At 43.4% G+C, this 21,468-nt stretch overlaps 1 long non-coding RNA gene across 2 annotated transcripts in view; it reads left to right on the forward strand.

Moving 5' to 3' along the window:
- The window catches only part of LOC118936392, a 62,182-nt gene that overhangs the window by 12,063 nt on the left and 28,651 nt on the right, over positions 1-21,468 (forward strand). Inside the window, exon 3 of one of the 2 annotated variants that reach the window (XR_005035986.1) lies at positions 7,260-7,306. The exons of the other annotated variant lie outside the window; for it this stretch is intronic. This is a non-coding gene — a long non-coding RNA (uncharacterized LOC118936392). Of the gene's footprint in view, positions 1-7,259; positions 7,307-21,468 lie in introns of those variants that run through there. 2 annotated transcript variants of the gene reach the window in all.

Here is a 21,468-nt window from a genome sequence, read left to right on the forward strand (position 1 = left end):
TTCATATAGGTATTTCATTCATTCATATATGGCTATGTTAGATTCATATCTAAGAGCCCTCCAAACCATTATATTTACACTAATTCAATAGCTGTTGTAGTTTTTGGTTCTTGGCAGCTATCAAAAAAAGATATATTTTCCAAAAAAATGGTTCTGAGGTATTCAAAATACTTTCAATTATTATTTTGTTTTATGAGACGTGTATTTGAATATCAAAGAAAATAGCCTTTTAGTAAAAATGTATATAGACTCTATTCGACTACCTAGAACAGTGATTCCCAAACTTTTTATAGTCCCGTACCCCTTCAAACATTCAACCTCCAGCTGCGTACCCCCTCTAGCACCAGGGACAGCGCACTCTCAAATGTTGTTTTTGCCATCATTGTAAGCCTGCCACACACACACTATATGATACATTTATTAAAACATAAGAATGAGTGTGTTTTAGTCACAACCCGGCTCGTGGGAAGTGACAAAGAGCACTTATAGGACCAGGGCACAAATAATAATAATATAATAATCAATATTTTTGCTATTTATTTAACCATCTGACATATAAAACCTTATTTGTTCATCAAATATTGTGAATAACTCACCACAGGTTAATGAGAAGGGTGTGCTTGAAAGGATGCACATAACTCTGCAATGTTGGATTGCATGGGAGAGAGTCTCAGTCTTAAATCATTTTCCACACACAATCTGTGCCTGTATTTAGTTTTCATGATAGTGAGGGCCGAGAATCCACTCTCACATTGGTAAGTGGTTGCAAAGGGCATCAGTGTCTTAACAGCATGATTTGCCTAGGCAGGATACTCTGAGCACAGCCCAATCCAGAAATCTGGCAGTCGCTTCTGATTAAATTACATTTTCACAGAACCGCTTGTTGCAAGTTCAAAGATGCTCTCTTGTTCAAATATTGGTAAGTGGACTGGAGGCAGGGCATGAAAGGGATAACGAATCCAGTTGTTTGTGTCATCCATTTAGGGAAAGTACCTGCGTAATTGTGCACCCAACTCACTCAGGTGCTTTACTATATCACATTTGACATTGTCCGTAAGCTTGAGTTCATTTGCACACAAAAAATCATACAATGATGGAAAGACCTGTGTGTTGTCCTTGTTAGTGCAGACAAAGAAGAGCTCCAACTTCTTAATCATAGCCTCAAGTTTGTCCCACACATTGAATATAGTTGTGGAGAGTCCCTGTAATCCTAGATTCAGATCATAAAGGAGTGAAAAAACATCACCCAGATAGGCCAGTCGTGTGAGAAACTCGCCATCATGCAAGCGGTCAGACAATAGATAATTTTGGTCAGTAAAGAAAACTTTAAGCTCGTCTCTCAATTCAAAAAAAGGTGTCAATACTTTGCCCCTTGATAACCAAGGCACTTCTGTATGTTGTAAAAGCTTTAAATGGTCGCTGCCCATATCATTGCATAGCGCAGAAAATACACGAGAGTTCAGGGGCCATGCTTTAACAAACTTAACCATTTTCACTCTGTGTCCAAAACGTCTTTCAAGCTGTCCGTCATTCCCTTGGCAGCAAGAGCCTCTCGGTGGATGCTGCAGTGTACCCAAGTGGCATTGGGAGAAAGCACAGCTTGCAAGCGCGTTACCACTCCACTATGTCTCACTGTCATGGCTTTTGCTCCATCAGTACAGATACCAACTTGAGCAGCAGATATGTTTGGCTACATACGGACCGGACCGTTAGTGGAATTCCCGCGAGAGAGTAACGGTTAATGTGATTGGATGTTAATTATTTGACTAGGCTACCTGTATTTGTCATTGTGTTGTTTTTTGCTAGATAAACACTAGCATTGTGTTGTTAATTTGCTATTAAACACTAGATTGTTTAATTTAATTTTTGGCAGTGAAACGAGGCTACTCAGACAAGAAAGAAAAATAACCCACATTTATGGAAAATAGAAATGGACTGTTTGAAATGTGAAGAAAAAAAATCTATATATATATAAACACGTTTTTAAAATGTTTTATTAAACGTGAATCACAATTTTATTTGGCGTACCCCCGACGGCATTGCATGTACCCCGTTTTGGGAATACCTGACCTAGAGTATTTGAAATGACATTCTTCCCAGGTCTGTTGAACGTAATGAGATCCAGAACATCAACGGGATCCCTTGTTGCCTCTAAAGAGAGCTCATTACAGTGATTATTATCCTGATTAGTCCTCAATAAGATCCTGTGGAGAGAATGAGTACATGCTCCCCCATCTACCACTGATTGACATCTAACCGTCAACCCCCCATGGTTTACACAGAACACAAATCATATCTGCCCTACTACTGTTTTATCCCTGCACTGCTTTCTGGGAAATTAGCCAACGAGAGGAGGTCAGTAATTAAATCAATCTATTCAAGGACTGAACCAACTCCTTTATTAGTGCCTTGTCTTGCGTCGTGGTGGGCTAGCTACTTGAATCATCATCAACCTCACCATCTCAAGGGTTCATTTTAACTGATGGTCTATTGTTGAGTCCATCCACTCAGATCAGAGAGGAGGACCAGATGGAGATGATGGAGATGACTGTTGAAGCCTCGTCTCCCAGTGCCCTCTCTATGTGGAGAACCGATGCAGGGAGAAAGGCTACTTATCATTATCTGTGATTATGTCTCAAGGTGGTTAGTTGTTGCCATGGGCTCAACGGAACCCTCCTGTTTCCATAGCGTGTCTTTTAGTGAATGTGTGTGTTTTAGTGAATGTGTGTTTGTGCAGACATGTGCATGCATGAGTGTGTTCTTGTTCTATGAGGGCCTGCGTGCCGTACGTCCCTGCCTTATAATAGGGCTGAAATTGCCTTTCTTGGGGTACAGCAGATGCTTTGAAGTGGAACAGCGGTTAGAAGCTTTTAGTCTTTTGTGTGTTGGTCAGACTTAGGAGAATAAGAATGGGGCAGGTAAGTGAACAGAGGTAGAGCAGAATGGAACTGTGGAGATGGAGAGAGAGCTCTGACGGCCAGGGCTTTTAATCTCCATTAGCCCTGCATAATGCCTCCTTTTAGGGTTGATTTGATTTGACGGGCGTTGCTCCAGAGTCCGCGCCACCCATCCCGCCTACACCCCAGGCCCATGAAGCGTGAGCGCTGACATTACCCCCCCTACCACCACCTACCACCCCCTTATGACTAATATAAATCTGCTCTAATAGCTTTTTATTGTTCAAGCCCATTGGGGGTGAGAGATAAATGTACTTACGCAAGTTTGAGGGAATTCTGACAGGAAAACTACCACGTATTTTACACAGAAATAGTGCTTAAAAAATGTGGCGGTCATTTTGTTCCTCTTGCTAAATGTGGTGTTGAGATTTTAGGAAAAGAGTCCCTGTATACATGGTCGAGTCACTACATTACTTCATAACTATTTAATATTTGTCAGATGTCAACTCAGTTCCTTTCCAGATAACGGCAGCTTTTGTTCTTGAGTTCTATTATAATGTAAATCCTGTAGAAGGATGTTGTCAGGTATAAGTGGAATGCAGCCTGATAGAAGTCTTTGAAGTGTTATTTCCTGCATAGTGCACTGCTCTGGTTGGTACAGTGAGGGACAGTGTGAGATGTGAAGTACTGAACTGGCCTTGTTAACAATGAAACTGAGGATGAGGTAGAGCTGGGCGATATGGACAAACATCCATATTAAGATAAATTGCCAAAATGTATGCGATAACGATAAATATAACAATACGTTTATAACATTAATGCGCACCACAATTTATTTTTTATTTTTATGGTTGTACTGTAGCCATTCATTGTCTTTTTAACAATCACCCATATTAGCAAACCTATTTCATTTCAAACATTTCTCTAGTAAAGGCTACTTATTGTAATGAACAATATCAAAATGCCTGCGATGAGTGATCAGTTTTCAGTTTATCGTCCCAGCTCTAAGATACATACACATCCCCCTGCTGTGAGAGAGAGAGAGAGAGACTGGGTGAGAGAGACTGGGTGAGAGAGAAGGGGGTGATGAGGAGGAAGAGAAGACAGGTTCTTGTCCTTGAGAGGAAAACAACAGGATATCCTTGGATATTGTGCAATAATTGGCTGTTCTGTTCTTTTGTTGTTCTTCATGGAAATGTACTACAAAGCTGTAACAGAGTAATATTCCCTGGTAAACAGACAAGGACTTGAATAAAGAACAGGTTCTACTGCTGAACACTGAAAGAGAGAAACAGAGTGGGGGAAAGAAAGATGGAGGGGGGCGGAGGGGGGTAGGGGTGGTGGGTCTTTGCATATGGAGTTATTTTTCCATTGTCCATTTTAGTCTTTTAGCGGACGCTCTTATCCAGAACCACGTCCAGTTGTAAAAGCCCTACAGTGATATCAACACAGGCCAAAAGGGAAATTGAAATCTACCCCGGGTCTGATAAGAGTGGTCTTGAAGATAAACATCTACATGTATTAAAGGCATGCCATTATGACCAGTGCTCCCTACCACCACTGTTCCACGCTATATCTTCATGTGATGGGGAGAATGAAGGGCCCATGGTGTTTGCATAGCCCTTAGTTGAACTCTCGTGGTGCAGCTATGTGCAGCCAAGCAGATGAACGATCCTTTGACAAATCACCTCGACCTGCTCCCTTTATCAACCCCCCCCCCCCAGCCCCCACCTGCCTCAACCCACCTCAATCACCATTATCTTTGTGACTAGGCACCACTGGAGGTCACATTCAATGACTAGTACATAAATTGCTTTCTCTCTCCCTTTATCTTTCTCTCTCTCCATATCTGTTTCTCTTTACCCCTCCCTCTCTCTCTCCCTCTCTCACGTGCTCTCCCTCTCCACCTCCCCCTCTATCTACCTCTCCATCTTTCTTCCCTCACTCCCTTTGTGGCTGTAGCCCCGTGTTCAGTGTAATTTCAACATGCTCTGTACATACAGTACCAGTCAAAAGATTGGACACACCTACTCATTCAAGGGATTTACTTAATTTTTTACTATATACTACATTGTAGAATAATAGTGAAGACATCAAAACTATGAAATAACACATATGGAATCATGTAAACTCAGCCAAAAAAGAATTGTCCCCTTTTCAGGATCTAGTCTTTCAAAGATTAATTAGTAAAAATCCAAATAACTTCACAGGTCTTCATTGTAATGGGTTTTAACACTGTTTTTTCAATGAACCATAATCAATTAATGAACATGCACCTGTGGAACGATCGTTAAGACACTAACAGCTTACAGACGTTAGCAATTAAGGTCACAGTTATGAAAACTTAGAACACTAAAAGAGGCCTTTCTACTGACTCTGAAAAACACCAAAAGAAAGATTCCCAGGGTCCCTGCTCATCTGTGTGAACGTGCTTTAGGCATGCTGCAAGGAGGCATGAGGACTGCACTTGTGGCCAAGGCAATACATTGCAATGTCTGTACTGTGAGACACCTAAGACAGCGCTACAGGGAGACAGGATGGACGGCTGATCGCCCTCGCAGTAGCAGACCACGTGTAACAACACCTGCATAGGATCGGTACATCCAAACATCACTCCTGCGGGACAGTTACAGGATGGCAACAACTGCACGAGTTACACCAGGAATGCACAATCCCTCCATCAGTGCTCAGACTGTCCACAATAGGCTGAGAGAGGCTGGACTGAGGGCTTGTAGGTCTGTTGTAAGGCAGGTCCACACCAGACATCAAGTGCAACAGCGTCGCCTATGGGCACAAAGCCACCGTCGCTGGACCAGACAGGACAGGCAATAAGTGCTCTTCACTGACGAGTCGCGGTTTTGTCACACCAGGGTTGATGGTCGGATTCACGTTTATTGTCGAAGGAATGAGCGTTACACTGAGGCCTGTACTCTGAAGTGGGATCGATTTGGAGCTGGAGGGTCTGTCATGGTCTGGGGCGGTGTGTCACAGCATCATCGGACTGAGTTTGTTGTCATTGCAGGCAATCCCAACGCTGTGCGTTACAGGGTAGACATCCTCCTCCCTCATGTGGTACCCTTCCTGCAGGCTCATCCTGAAATGACCCTCCAGCATGACAATGCCACCGGCCATACTGCTCGTTCTGTGCGTGATTTCCTGCAAGACATGGCCAGCGAAGAGCCCGGCGATGCACTGTAGTACTTAATGCACCTGGTGGCCACACCAGATACTGATTGTTACTTTTGATTTTGACCTGTCCCCTTTGTTCAGGGACACCTTATTCCATTTCTGTTAGTCACATGTCTGGAACTTGTTCAGTTTATGTCACAGTTGTTGAATCTTGCTATGTTAAATAACCACAGTTGACAGTGAGAGGACATTTCTTCTTTTGCTGAATTTAGAAACCAAAAAAGGTTTAAACAAATCAAAAAATATTTTAGATTTGAGATTCTTCAAAATAGCCACCCGTTGCCTTGATGACAGCTTTGCACACTCTTGGCATTCTCTCAACCAGCTTCATGAGGTAGTCACCTGGAATGCATTTCAATTAACAGGTGTGCCTTGTTAAAAGTTCATTTGTGGAATTTCTTTCTTTCTTAATGCGTTTGAACCAATCAGTTGTGTTGTGACAAGGTAGGGGTGGTGTACAGAAGATAGCCCTATTTAGTAAAAGACCAACTCCATATTATGGAAAGAACAGCTCAAATAAGCAAAGAGAAATTACATTCCATCATTATTTTAAGACATGAAGGTCAGACAATATGGAAAATTTGAAGAACTTTGTGTCGCAAAAACCAGCAAGCGCTATGATGAAACTGGCTCTCATCAGAACTGCCACAGGAAAGCAAGATCCAGAGTTACTGTACCTCTGCCGCAGAGCATAAGTTCATTGGAGTTACCAGCCCCAAACAAATGCTTCACAGAGTTCAAGTAACAAACACATCTCAACATTAACTGTTCAGAGGAGACTGCGTGAGTCAGTCCTTCATGGTTGAATTGCTGCAAAGAAACCACTACAAAAGAACACCAATAAGAATTAGAGACTTGTTTGGACCAAGAAAAACCAGCAATAGACCGGTGGAAATCTGTCATTTGGTCTGATGAGTCCAAATTGGAGATTTTTGGTTCCAACCGTGTATTTGTGAGACGCAGAGTAGGTGAACAGATGATCTCTGCATGTGTGGTTCCCACCTTTAAGCATGGAGGAGGAGGAGGTGTGATAATGTGGGGATGCTTTTCTGGTGACACTGTCAGTGATTTATTTAGAATTCAAGGCACACTTAACCAGCATGGCTACCACAGCATTCTGAAGCGATACGCCATCTCATCTGGTTTGCGGGACTATACATTTTTTTTCAACAGGACAATGACCCAACACACCTCCAGGCTGTGTAAGGGGCTATTTGACCAAGAAGGAAAGGGATGGAGTGTTGCGTCAGATGACCTGGCCTCCACAATAACCAGACCTCGAGAAGGTTTGGGATGAGTTGGACCACAGAGTGAAGGAAAAGCAGCCAAGAAGTGCTCAGCATATCAAATCAAATCAAATGTATTTATATAGCCCTTCGTACATCAGCTGATATCTCAAAGTGCTGTACAGAAACCCAGCCTAAAACCCCAAACAGCAAGCAATGCAGGTGTAGAAGCACAGTGGCTAGGAAAAACTCCCTAGAAAGGCCAAAACCTAGGAAGAAACCTAGAGAGGAACCAGGGCTATGTGGGGTGGCCAGTCCTCTTCTGGCTGTGCCGGTTGGAGATTATAACAGAACATGGCCAAGATGTTCAAATGTTCATAAATGACCAGCATGGTCAAATAATAATAATCACAGGCAGAACAGTTGAAACTGGAGCAGCAGCACGGCCAGGTGGACTGGGGACAGCAAGGAGTCATCATGTCAGGTAGTCCTGAGGCTTGGTCCTAGGACTCAGGTCCTCCGAGAGAGAGAGAGAAAGAAAGAGAGAATTAGAGAGAGCATACTTAAATTCACACAGGACACCGGATAGGTCAGGAGAAGTACTCCAGATATAACAAACTGACCCTAGCCCCCCGACACATAAACTACTGCAGCATAAATACTGGAGGCTGAGACAGGAGGGGTCAGGAGACACTGTGGCCCCATCTGATGACAACCCCGGATAGGGCCAAACAGGAAGGATATAACCCCACCCACTTTGCCAAAGTACAGCCCCCACACCACTAGAGGGATATCTTCAACCACCAACTTACCATCCTGAGACGAGGCCGAGTATAGCCCACAAAGATCTCCGCCACGGCACAACCCAAGGGGGGGGGGGGCGCCAACCCAGACAGGAAGATCACATCAGTGACTCAACCCACTCAAGTGACGCACGTCTCCTAGGGAATGCCAAGTGTGCAAAGCGGTCATCAAGGCAAAGGGTGGTTACTTTGTTTAACACGTTTTTGGTTACTACACGATTCCATATTTGTTATTTCAGCGTTTTGATGTCTTCACTATTATTCCACAATGTAGAAAATTGTAAAAATTAAGAAAAACCCTTGAATGAGTAGGTGTGTCCAAACTTTTGACTGGTACACATGAGTAGTGGGCGGTGTTAAATGTTTCTGGGTGGCAGAAAAGAGGAGGAGGAGGAGGAGAAGGAGGATGAGGAGTGGCAAGTTGCTGTGTGGACCCATTGCTTAGAGCTACACATTTATGTGCAAATGCATTGTGTTTGCCAGTGTAAATTCCCCAGCGTGGTGATGTTATTCATGGAATATGGAATCCTCTGAGAGTTGTGACGGCTGTCATCAGCGCCTACCTTCTGAGTTATTCATAGCCCTTTAAAAAGCACAGCACTATAAAAAAAATGCTTGTTCATAACTCTCAACCAACATCAAATAGCTCCCTTCATCCTACCACCAAGGTGTGAATTAAGGGGGAGCCAGGGGGTGCTCAGCTCCACTGAATGAGACATTAGCTCCCCTAAATTCAATGATCTAATTCAATTGTTAAATGTTTTATTTATGACAAATAACACTGTCATTAATGTCATTAATGTAAAGAAATAAAGGTACTGTTTAAATGTCACATGATATGTGAAGACTCTAAGTATTAACGCATAACTGAAGGACAACTCATGATCTAGGGTGTTAAACATGTTTTGATTCAACTCATGTATTATATTGAATGTAGGTTACCTCTTCTGCATGTGTTCGTGTATAAAATTGTCCTGGCTGAGAGGGTAAGCTACCGGCAGTGATGTAGGCCTAGTGGAGGGTAAATGTCGCTAAATGCTTTTTACCCACCTTTTTCTGAATTTTTTTTGAAAGTATGGAAAGCATTATTATTATTTTTTTTACTTGACTGGCAAAGTTTACCCACCTATTTTTTTTGACCACTACATCACTACATCACTGGCTTATTTAAAGTTCATGGTAATACACATTGTAGTCTAGTAAGTTGACCGTGTGTGTTAAGGTGACCATCCAGTGTCCCGAATTATCAGGCTACCAAAAAGGTACATTTGTCAGCAAGACGCATCAATCAATGTTAGCAATCACTGAATGTCATTAAGCAAACTTTTTGGTGTTTTGTGACAGATGTCTATTTCCATTCATCAAATGTATACATGCAATTTGGATGCTGGAATTCTTTTGGAGTGGGCGAACAGACTATTTTTGCTTGTAATCATGTCACATTAAATTGTAATTCATTTTAAATTATGTCTTTATTATTAGGCCGATAATTCTCTCTCTCTCTCTCGCTGTCATTCTCTCCCTCCCTCTCCCATCTCTTTCCCTCTCCTCCCTCTCTTTCCCGCTCTCCCTCTCATTTTCCTTCTCACTCTCTGCCCCTCTTTCTGCAGCTCTTGAAGCTTAGGGAATCTGTCGATAAACGACCTCATAGAGCAATTCATGTGAATAGTTTAACCTTTCATTTGAACTTCCTAGAGAAATCATTGTGACTTCATAACACCGGGTCATCAATAAAGCCTCAGTTCCATGGGCCATTTCAAAAAGGTTAATAAGTATAACCCAGCTTCCTTCCCCTTTCCCCCCCGGCCTTCACCATATGTCCTGATCCACCATCCAATCCATGTCTCCACACCACAGTGTGTTTCCCCCACCAACCCCTCTCGTCTGTCCATCTGCATCTATTTGTTTTTTCATGAATGACGTCTTTATGAGTCCTGTAGGAACCGCTGCTGATCGTACAAAGTCATCGATCAACTGATCAGGTCGTTTGCTGAGGGGTTTGCGATTGGATCAGGCAATGGGGGGATTGTGGGGGAGAGGGGAAGGCCATCGGAAGCCCTCTGAAGGATCATGGGAAGGTTTTGCTTCAGTATGATGTACTGTAAGCAACTACTTGAGTGCTGCCATAAGTCACGACCAATATGAAACGTGCATGGACATTGATAATGGGCTATGTGAATGTTGAGTTAATATGAGTACATATGGGTAGTGGGGTATATCTGTGTGTTCCAGCCAATCCATTGCCTTGCAGAATAACAAATGTACAGTAATCTATAGTCTCATTATGCATTAAAAACACTCTTTAGTGATCATAGGAATGAATCTGTCTCATCTTTAAATGAGACATCATTACATATTCAATCAAGGGCAATTCCTACATAATTTGCTTAACAGAGCTACAGAGCAGCTAATGAAAACAGTTGATGGTTACACAGACAGTGGAAGACTGAAAGCCCACCTTTTGTCAGGTAGATGAACCTGTTATTTCCCTTAATAAGAATGCATTCCACTGGAGTGCCGTACCTCAAGGCCTTAACAGGGTAATATGTGGCCTTTGCAGAGCAAATGTGTGTGTGTGTGTGCATGTGTGTGTGTGTACGCAGGGTACTGTAACACGCTGCCCGACAACCAGCTGATCATCATTCATCTTTGTGCGAGTTCTCCAACTCTGTCCCCACAGATTGCAGACACAGATACATGCTGCTTCATTTTGCTGAGCTTTCAACTTAAGTGGAGCAAAGCAGAAAGATTAATCCTGTGAAAACAACTATTTTTTTGGAAATTAAATGACAAGATGCAATTTTCCATCCCGCTGGCCTGGTACCATGGAGTTGGAGGCAGATGGCTGGGTGGGAGGTTTGGTGTGTGTGTGTGTGTGTGTGTGTGTGTGTGTGTGTGTGTGTGTGTGTGTGTGTGTGTGTGTGTGTGCACGGGATTTATGAATAGGGTGGAGTGGAGGGGGGGGGTCTGCTGGGAGAGAGCAGAGTGATTACTCTCATTCCCCAGTGGTAGCGATATAAGTGGGGTGGGGGAGAGGACCCTCTGAGCTCTCAGCTCCCCTCTCAGTGCACCATCTGATTATTTCTCTACACAGCTCGGCTCTCAACACACACACACACACACACACACACACACACACACACACATTCCAGCAGTACGTAGGAACAACACTACAAAACACAACATACCACAACACGAGACAAAACTACATCAACATAACAGCCTGAGGACAGACTACGTACACCATTTCAACACTCATCACACAGAAACTGAACATAACATAACACACCATCCCTTTCCCAATACACACAGCACACCATCTCAACAGCTCTGCATACACACACATACTGCCACTATGACTACACATAGTGGTGGCGTCAATGGATCATAGAGATGAAAGTTTACTCACCATCACACCATCTCTCTAACTACACACATAGGCCAGATGAATCTTAGCATTCCACTACAATAATACACGTGTTTGTGTGTGGACGTGTCGGTGACATGTTCCTTTACTTTCCTTTAGAAATCTTAATCCTGGAACATGAGGTTTGTCCAAATTCCAAATTCTTCCGAGGTCCAGACTAGCCCAGAGGTCCTCAGAATAAATCAAATCAAAGACAGTAGGTCACATACACAGTTTAGCAGATGCTAGAGCTTAAATAACTCAAATTAAAAGTAAAATAAAGAAACAAAGAAACATAAGAACATATCTAATACAACCCCAAAATCACAGTAAAATCCAAATGCAATTTATACGTATATACATCTGATGAATTAACACAAGATACACTAAGAATGATTTGTTCAGCATAAGATAAGTTAGAGTGAGCTATGTCAAGAATACAGTTTATAAATGTGCTGTGGATTAAACAGCCTGACTAAAACACAATGTACAGTAGTATAATAGTTATAATGAGCTATGTCGAGAAGTGTCCAGTGGGATAGCAACATGGGATAGCAGCGTTGCCTGTGTGTGTGTGTGTGTGTGTGAGGGTGTGAGTGTGAGTGTGTGTGTGAGTGTGCATGTGTTTGTGAGTATAAGGTGTGTGAAAGATTGTGTGTGTGTTTTGTGTCAGTGAGTGTGAATCACATGGTAGACAGCTAGTGATGGATGTTCAACAGTCTGATGGCCTGGTAATAGAAGCTGTTCAACAGTCTGATGGCCTGGTAATATAAGCTGTTCAACAGTCTGATGGCCTGGTAATAGAAGCTGTTCAACAGTCTGATGGCCTGGTAATAGAAGCTGTAGACCAGTCTAATGGTCTGGTAATAGAAGCTGTCCAACAGTCTGATGGTCTGGTAATAGAAGCTGTTCAACAATCTGATTGTCTGGTAATAGAAGCTGTAGACCAGTCTAATGGTCTGGTAATGGAAGCTGTTCAACAGTCTGATGGTCTGGCAATAGAAGCTGTTCAACAGTCTGATGGTCTGGTAACAGAAGCTGTTCAACAGTCTGATGGTCTGGCAATAGAAGCTGTTCAACAGTCTGATGGTCTGGCAATAGAAGCTTTTCAACAGTCTGATGGTCTGGCAATAGAAGCTGTTCAACAGTCTGATGGCCTGGTAATAGAAGCTTTTCAACAGTCTGATGGTCTGGCAATAGAAGCTGTTCAACAGTCTGATGGTCTGGTAATAGAAGCTGTTCAGCAGTCTGATGGTCTGGCAATAGAAGCTGTTCAACAGTCTAATGGTCTGGCAATAGAAGCTGTTCAACAGTCTGATGGTCTGGTAATAGAAGCTTTTCAACAGTCTAATGGTCTGGCAATAGAAGCTGTTCAACAGTCTGATGGTCTGGTAATAGAAGCTTTTCAACAGTCTAATGGTCTGGCAATAGAAGCTGTTCAACAGTCTAATGGTCTGGCAATAGAAGCTGTTCAACAGTCTGATGGCCTGGTAATAGAAGCTTTTCAACAGTCTAATGGTCTGGTAATAGAGGCTGTTCAACAGTCTGTTGGCCTGGTAATAGATGCTGTTCGAAAGTCGGATGGTCGGGTAATAGATGCTGTTCAACAGTCGGATGGCCTGGTAATAGAAGCTGTTCAACCGTCTGATGGTCTGGTAATGGAAGCTGTTCAACAGTCTGTTGGCCTGGTAATAGAGGCTGTTCAACAGTCTGATGGTCTGGTAATTGAAGCTGTTCAACCGTCTGATGGCCTGGTAATAGAAGCTGTTCAACAGTCTGATGGCCTGGTAATAGAAGCTGTTCAACAGTCTGATGGCCTGGTAATTGAAGCTGTTCAACAGTCGGATGGCCTGGTAATAGAAGCTGTTCAACCGTCTGATGGTCTGGTAATAGAGGCTGTTCAACAGTCTGATGGCCTGGTAATAGAAGCTGTTCAACAGTATGATTTGTAATAAAAGCTGTTCAACAGTCTGATGGTCTGGTAATAGAAGCTGTTCAACAGTCTGATGGCCATCTAATGGAAGCTGTTTTACTGTCTGATGGCCTGGTAATAGAAGCTGTAGACCAGTCTAATGGTCTGGTATTAGACACTGTTCAACAGTCTAATGGTCTGGCAATAGAAGCTGTCCAACAGTCTGATGGCCTGGTAATAGAAGCTGTTCATTGTCTGATGGCCTGCTAATAGAAGCTGTTCAGCAGTCTGATGGCCTGGTAATAGAAGCTGTTCAGCAGTCTGATGGTCTGCTAATTGAAGCTGTTCAACAGTCTGATGGCCTGCTAATTGAAGCAGTTCAAAAGTCGGATGGTCTGGTAATAGATGCTGTTCAACAGTCTGATGGCCTGCTAATAGAAGCTGTTCAGCAGTCTGATGGTCTGGTAATAGAAGCTGTTCAACAGTCTGATGGTCTGGTAATAGAGGCTGTTCAGCAGTCTGATGGCCTGCTAATAGAAGCTGTTCAGCAGTCTGATGGCCTGGTAATAGAAGCTGTTCAGCAGTCTGATGGCCTGGTAATGGAAGCTGTTCATTGTCTGATGGCCTGCTAATAGAAGCTGTTCAACAGTCTGATGGTCTGGCAATAGAAGCTGTTCAACAGTCTGATGGTCTGGCAATAGAAGCTGTTCAACAGTCTGATGGTCTGGTAATGGAAGCTGTTCATTGTCTGATGGCCTGGTAATAGAAGCTGTTCAACAGTCTGATGGCCTGGTAATAGAAGCTGTTCAACAGTCTGATGGCCTGGTAATAGAAGCTGTTCAGCAGTCTGATGGTCTGGTAATGGAAGCTGTTCAACAGTCTGATGGCCTGGTAATAGAAGCTGTTCAGCAATCTGATGGTCTGGTAATTGAAGCTGTTCAACAGTCTGATGGCCTGGTAATAGAAGCTGTTCAGCAGTCTGATGGTCTGCTAATTGAAGCTGTTCAACAGTCTGATGGCCTGGTAATAGAAGCTGTTCAGCAGTCTGATGGTCTGCTAATTGAAGCTGTTCAACAGTCTGATGGTCTGGTAATGGAAGCAGTTCAACAGTCTGATGGCCTGCTAATTGAAGCTGTTCAACAGTCTGATGGTCTGGTAATAGAAGCTGTTCAGCAGTCTGATGGCCTGGTAATAGAAGCTGTTCAGCAGTCTGATGGTCTGCTAATTGAAGCTGTTCAACAGTCTGATGGCCTGCTAATAGAAGCTGTTCAGCAGTCTGATGGCCTGGTAATAGAAGCTGTTCAGCAGTCTGATGGCCTGCTAATAGAAGCTGTTCAGCAGTCTGATGGTCTGGTAATAGAAGCTGTTCAGCAGTCTGATGGTCTGGTAATAGAAGCTGTTCAACAGTCTGATGGTCTGGTAATATAAGCTTTTCATCAGTCTGATGGTCTGCTAATAGAAGCTGTTCAACAGTCTGATGGTCTGGTAATAGAAGCTTTTCATCAGTGTGATTTGTAATAAAAGCAGTTCAACAGTTTGATGGTCTGGTAATAGAAGCTTTTCATCAGTATGATTTGTAATAAAAGCTGTTCAACAGTTTGATGGTCTGGTAATAGAAGCTTTTCATCAGTATGATTTGTAATAAAAGCTGTTCAACAGTCTGATGGTCTGGTAATAGAAGCTTTTCATCAGTATGATTTGTAATAAAAGCTGTTCAACAGTCTGATGGTCTGGTAATAGAAGCTGTTCAACAGTCTGATGGCCTGGTAATAGAAGCTGTTCAACAGTCTGATGGCCTGGTAATAGAGGCTGTTCAGCAGTCTGATGGCCTGCTAATAGAAGCTGTTCAGCAGTCTGATGGCCTGGTAATAGAAGCTGTTCAGCAGTCTGATGGCCTGGTAATGGAAGCTGTTCATTGTCTGATGGCCTACTAATAGAAGCTGTTCAGCAGTCTGATGGTCTGGCAATAGAAGCTGTTCAACAGTCTGATGGTCTGGTAATGGAAGCTGTTCATTGTCTGATGGCCTGGTAATAGAAGCTGTTCAACAGTCTGATGGCCTGGTAATTGAAGCTGTTCAACAGTCTGATGGCCTGGTAATAGAAGCTGTTCAGCAGTCTGATGGTCTGGTAATGGAAGCTGTTCAACAGTCTGATGGCCTGGTAATAGAAGCTGTTCAGCAGTCTGATGGTCTGGTAATTGAAGCTGTTCAACCGTCTGATGGTCTGGTAATAGAAGCTGTTCAACAGTCTGATGGCCTGGTAATAGAAGCTGTTCAACAGTCTGATGGTCTGCTAATTGAAGCTGTTCAACAGTCTGATGGCCTGGTAATAGAAGCTGTTCAGCAGTCTGATGGTCTGCTAATTGAAGCTGTTCAACAGTCTGATGGCCTGTTAATAGAAGCTGTTCAGCAGTCTGATGGCCTGGTAATAGAAGCTGTTCAGCAGTCTGATGGCCTGCTAATAGAAGCTGTTCAGCAGTCTGATGGTCTGGTAATAGAGGCTGTTCAGCAGTCTGATGGCCTGCTAATAGAAGCTGTTCAGCAGTCTGATGGTCTGGTAATAGAGGCTGTTCAGCAGTCTGATGGCCTGCTAATAGAAGCTGTTCAGCAGTCTGATGGTCTGGTAATAGAAGCTGTTCAGCAGTCTGATGGCCTGGTAATAGAAGCTGTTCAGCAGTCTGATGGCCTGGTAATAGAAGCTGTTCAACAGTCTGATGGCCTGGTAATAGAAGCTGTTCAGCAGTCTGATGGCCTGCTAATAGAAGCTGTTCAGCAGTCTGATGGTCTGGTAATAGAAGCTGTTCAGCAGTCTGATGGTCTGGTAATAGAAGCTGTTCAACAGTCTGATGGTCTGGTAATAGAAGCTTTTCATCAGTCTGATGGTCTGCTAATAGAAGCTGTTCAACAGTCTGATGGTCTGGTAATAGAAGCTTTTCATCAGTCTGATGGTCTGCTAATAGAAGCTGTTCAACAGTCTGATGGCCTGGTAATAGAAGCTTTTCATCAGTGTGATTTGTAATAAAAGCTGTTCAACAGTTTGATGGTCTGGTAATAGAAGCTTTTCATCAGTATGATTTGTAATGAAAGCTGTTCAACAGTCTGATGGTCTGGTAATAGAAGCTTTTCATCAGTATGATTTGTAATAAAAGCTGTTCAACAGTCTGATGGTCTGGTAATAGAAGCTGTTCAACAGTCTGATGGCCTAGTAATAGAAGCTGTTCAACAGTCTGATGGCCTGGTAATAGAGGCTGTTCAGCAGTCTGATGGCCTGCTAATAGAAGCTGTTCAGCAGTCTGATGGCCTGCTAATAGAAGCTGTTCAGCAGTCTGATGGCCTGGTAATAGAAGCTGTTCAGCAGTCTGATGGCCTGGTAATGGAAGCTGTTCATTGTCTGATGGCCTGGTAATAGAAGCTGTTCAACAGTCTGATGGCCTGGTAATAGAAGCTGTTCAACAGTCTGATTCCCTGGTAATCGAAGCTGTTCAGCAGTCTGATTCCCTGGTAATAGAAGCTGTTCAGCAGTCTGATGGTCTGGTAATTGAAGCTGTTCAACAGTCTGATGGCCTGGTAATAGAAGCTGTTCAGCAGTCTGATGGTCTGGTAATGGAAGCTGTTCAACAGTCTGATGGCCTGGTAATAGAAGCTGTTCAGCAGTCTGATGGTCTGGTAATTGAAGCTGTTCAACAGTCTGATGGCCTGCTAATAGAAGCTGTTCAGCAGTCTGATGGCCTGGTAATAGAAGCTGTTCAGCAGTCTGATGGCCTGCTAATAGAAGCTGTTCAGCAGTCTGATGGTCTGGTAATAGAGGCTGTTCAGCAGTCTGATGGCCTGCTAATAGAAGCTGTTCAGCAGTCTGATGGTCTGGTAATAGAGGCTGTTCAGCAGTCTGATGGCCTGCTAATAGAAGCTGTTCAGCAGTCTGATGGTCTGGTAATAGAGGCTGTTCAGCAGTCTGATGGCCTGCTAATAGAAGCTGTTCAGCAGTCTGATGGTCTGGTAATAGAAGCTGTTCAACAGTCTGATGGTCTGGTAATAGAAGCTTTTCATCAGTATGATTTGTAATAAAAGCTGTTCAACAGTCTGATGGTCTGGTAATAGAAGCTTTTCATCAGTATGATTTGTAATAAAAGCTGTTCAACAGTCTGATGGTCTGGTAATAGAAGCTTTTCATCAGTATGATTTGTAATAAAAGCTGTTCAACAGTCTGATGGCCTGGTAATAGAGGCTGTTCAACAGTCTGATGGCCTGCTAATAGAAGCTGTTCAGCAGTCTGATGGCCTGGTAATAGAAGCTGTTCAGCAGTCTGATGGCCTGGTAATACAAACTGTTCAGCAGTCTGATGGCCTGGTAATAGAAGCTGTTCAGCAGTCTGATGGCCTGGTAATAGAAGCTGTTCAACAGTCTGATGGTCTGGTAATAGAAGCTGTTCAGCAGTCTGATGGCCTGGTAATAGAAGCTGTTCAGCAGTCTGATGGTCTGGTAATAGAAGCTGTTCAACAGTCTGATGTTCTGGTAATAGAAGCTGTTCAGCAGTCTGATGGTCTGGTAATAGAAGCTTTTCATCAGTATGATTTGTAATAAAAGCTGTTCAACAGTCTGATGGCCTGCTAATTGAAGCTGTTCAACAGTCTGATGGCCTGGTAATAGAAGCTGTTCAAAAGTCTGATGGTCTGGTAATTGAAGCTGTTCAACAGTCTGATGGCCTGGTAATAGAAGCTGTTCAGCAGTCTGATGGTCTGCTAATTGAAGCTGTTCAACAGTCTGATGGCCTGGTAATAGAAGCTGTTCAGCAGTCTGATGGTCTGCTAATTGAAGCTGTTCAACAGTCTGATGGTCTGGTAATGGAAGCAGTTCAACAGTCTGATGGCCTGCTAATTGAAGCTGTTCAACAGTCTGATGGTCTGGTAATAGAAGCTGTTCAGCAGTCTGATGGCCTGGTAATAGAAGCTGTTCAGCAGTCTGATGGTCTGCTAATTGAAGCTGTTCAACAGTCTGATGGCCTGCTAATAGAAGCTGTTCAGCAGTCTGATGGCCTGGTAATAGAAGCTGTTCAGCAGTCTGATGGCCTGCTAATAGAAGCTGTTCAGCAGTCTGATGGTCTGGTAATAGAGGCTGTTCAGCAGTCTGATGGCCTGCTAATAGAAGCTGTTCAGCAGTCTGATGGTCTGGTAATAGAGGCTGTTCAGCAGTCTGATGGCCTGCTAATAGAAGCTGTTCAGCAGTCTGATGGTCTGGTAATAGAAGCTGTTCAGCAGTCTGATGGTCTGGTAATAGAAGCTGTTCAGCAGTCTGATGGCCTGCTAATAGAAGCTGTTCAGCAGTCTGATGGTCTGGTAATAGAAGCTGTTCAACAGTCTGATGGTCTGGTAATATAAGCTTTTCATCAGTGTGATTTGTAATAAAAGCTGTTCAACAGTTTGATGGTCTGGTAATAGAAGCTTTTCATCAGTATGATTTGTAATAAAAGCTGTTCAACAGTCTGATGGCCTGGTAATAGAGGCTGTTCAACAGTCTGATGGCCTGCTAATAGAAGCTGTTCAGCAGTCTGATGGCCTGGTAATAGAAGCTGTTCAGCAGTCTGATGGCCTGGTAATACAAACTGTTCAGCAGTCTGATGGCCTGGTAATAGAAGCTGTTCAGCAGTCTGATGGCCTGGTAATACAAACTGTTCAGCAGTCTGATGGCCTGGTAATAGAAGCTGTTCAGCAGTCTGATGGCCTGGTAATAGAAGCTGTTCAACAGTCTGATGTTCTGGTAATAGAAGCTGTTCAGCAGTCTGATGGCCTGGTAATAGAAGCTGTTCAGCAGTCTGATGTTCTGGTAATAGAAGCTGTTCAGCAGTCTGATGGTCTGGTAATAGAAGCTTTTCATCAGTATGATTTGTAATAAAAGCTGTTCAACAGTCTGATGGCCTGCTAATTGAAGCTGTTCAACAGTCTGATGGCCTGGTAATGGAAGCTGTTCAACAGTCTGATGGCCTGGTAATAGAAGCTGTTCAAAAGTCTGATGGTCTGGTAATTGAAGCTGTTCAACAGTCTGATGGCCTGGTAATAGAAGCTGTTCAGCAGTCTGATGGTCTGCTAATTGAAGCTGTTCAACAGTCTGATGGCCTGGTAATAGAAGCTGTTCAGCAGTCTGATGGTCTGCTAATTGAAGCTGTTCAACAGTCTGATGGTCTGGTAATGGAAGCAGTTCAACAGTCTGATGGCCTGCTAATTGAAGCTGTTCAACAGTCTGATGGTCTGGTAATAGAAGCTGTTCAGCAGTCTGATGGCCTGGTAATAGAAGCTGTTCAGCAGTCTGATGGTCTGCTAATTGAAGCTGTTCAACAGTCTGATGGCCTGCTAATAGAAGCTGTTCAGCAGTCTGATGGCCTGGTAATAGAAGCTGTTCAGCAGTCTGATGGCCTGCTAATAGAAGCTGTTCAGCAGTCTGATGGTCTGGTAATAGAGGCTGTTCAGCAGTCTGATGGCCTGCTAATAGAAGCTGTTCAGCAGTCTGATGGTGTGGTAATAGAGGCTGTTCAGCAGTCTGATGGCCTGCTAATAGAAGCTGTTCAGCAGTCTGATGGTCTGGTAATAGAAGCTGTTCAGCAGTCTGATGGCCTGGTAATAGAAGCTGTTCAACAGTCTGATGGTCTGGTAATAGAAGCTTTTCATCATTATGATTTGTAATAAAAGCTGTTCAACAGTCTGATGGTCTGGTAATATAAGCTTTTCATCAGTATGATTTGTAATAAAAGCTGTTCAACAGTCTGATGGTCTGGTAATAGAGGCTGTTCAACAGTCTGATGGCCTGGTAATAGATGCTGTTCAACAGTCTGATGGTCTGGTAATAGAAGCTTTTCATCAGTATGATTTGTAATAAAAGCTGTTCAACAGTCTGATGGTCTGGTAATAGAAGCTTTTCATCAGAATGATTTGTAATAGAAGCTGTTCAACAGTCTGATGTTCTGGTAATAGAAGCTGTTCAGCAGTCTGATGGTCTGGTAATAGAAGCTTTTCATCAGTATGATTTGTAATAAAAGCTGTTCAACAGTCTGATGGCCTGCTAATTGAAGCTGTTCAACAGTCTGATGGCCTGGTAATGGAAGCTGTTGAACAGTCTGTTGGCCTGGTAATAGATGCTGTTCAAAAGTCTGATTGTCTCGTAATTGAAGCTGTTCAACCGTCTGATGGCCTGCTAATTGAAGCTGTTCAACAGTCTGATGGCCTGCTAATTGAAGCTGTTCAACAGTCTGATGGTCTGGTAATGGAAGCTGTTGAACAGTCTGTTGGCCTGGTAATAGATGCTGTTCAAAAGTCTGATTGTCTCGTAATTGAAGCTGTTCAACCGTCTGATGGTCTGGTAATAGAAGCTGTTCAACAGTCTGATGGTCTGGTAATAGAAGCTGTTCAACAGTCTGATGGTCTGGTAATAGAAGCTGTTCAGCAGTCTGATGGTCTGGTAATAGAAGCTGTTCAACAGTCTGATGGCCTGGTAATAGAAGCTGTTCAGCAGTCTGATGGTCTGCTAATTGAAGCTGTTCAACAGTCTGATGGCCTGGTAATAGAAGCTGTTCAGCAGTCTGATGGTCTGCTAATTGAAGCTGTTCAACAGTCTGATGGTCTGGTAATGGAAGCAGTTCAACAGTCTGATGGCCTGCTAATTGAAGCTGTTCAACAGTCTGATGGTCTGGTAATAGAAGCTGTTCAGCAGTCTGATGGCCTGGTAATAGAAGCTGTTCAGCAGTCTGATGGTCTGCTAATTGAAGCTGTTCAACAGTCTGATGGCCTGCTAATAGAAGCTGTTCAGCAGTCTGATGGCCTGGTAATAGAAGCTGTTCAGCAGTCTGATGGCCTGCTAATAGAAGCTGTTCAGCAGTCTGATGGTCTGGTAATAGAGGCTGTTCAGCAGTCTGATGGCCTGCTAATAGAAGCTGTTCAGCAGTCTGATGGTCTGGTAATAGAGGCTGTTCAGCAGTCTGATGGCCTGCTAATAGAAGCTGTTCAGCAGTCTGATGGTCTGGTAATAGAAGCTGTTCAGCAGTCTGATGG

Source organism: Oncorhynchus mykiss, chromosome 2 (genome assembly GCF_013265735.2).
Source record: "Oncorhynchus mykiss isolate Arlee chromosome 2, USDA_OmykA_1.1, whole genome shotgun sequence".
Classification (NCBI taxonomy): Eukaryota; Metazoa; Chordata; class Actinopteri; order Salmoniformes; family Salmonidae; genus Oncorhynchus; species Oncorhynchus mykiss.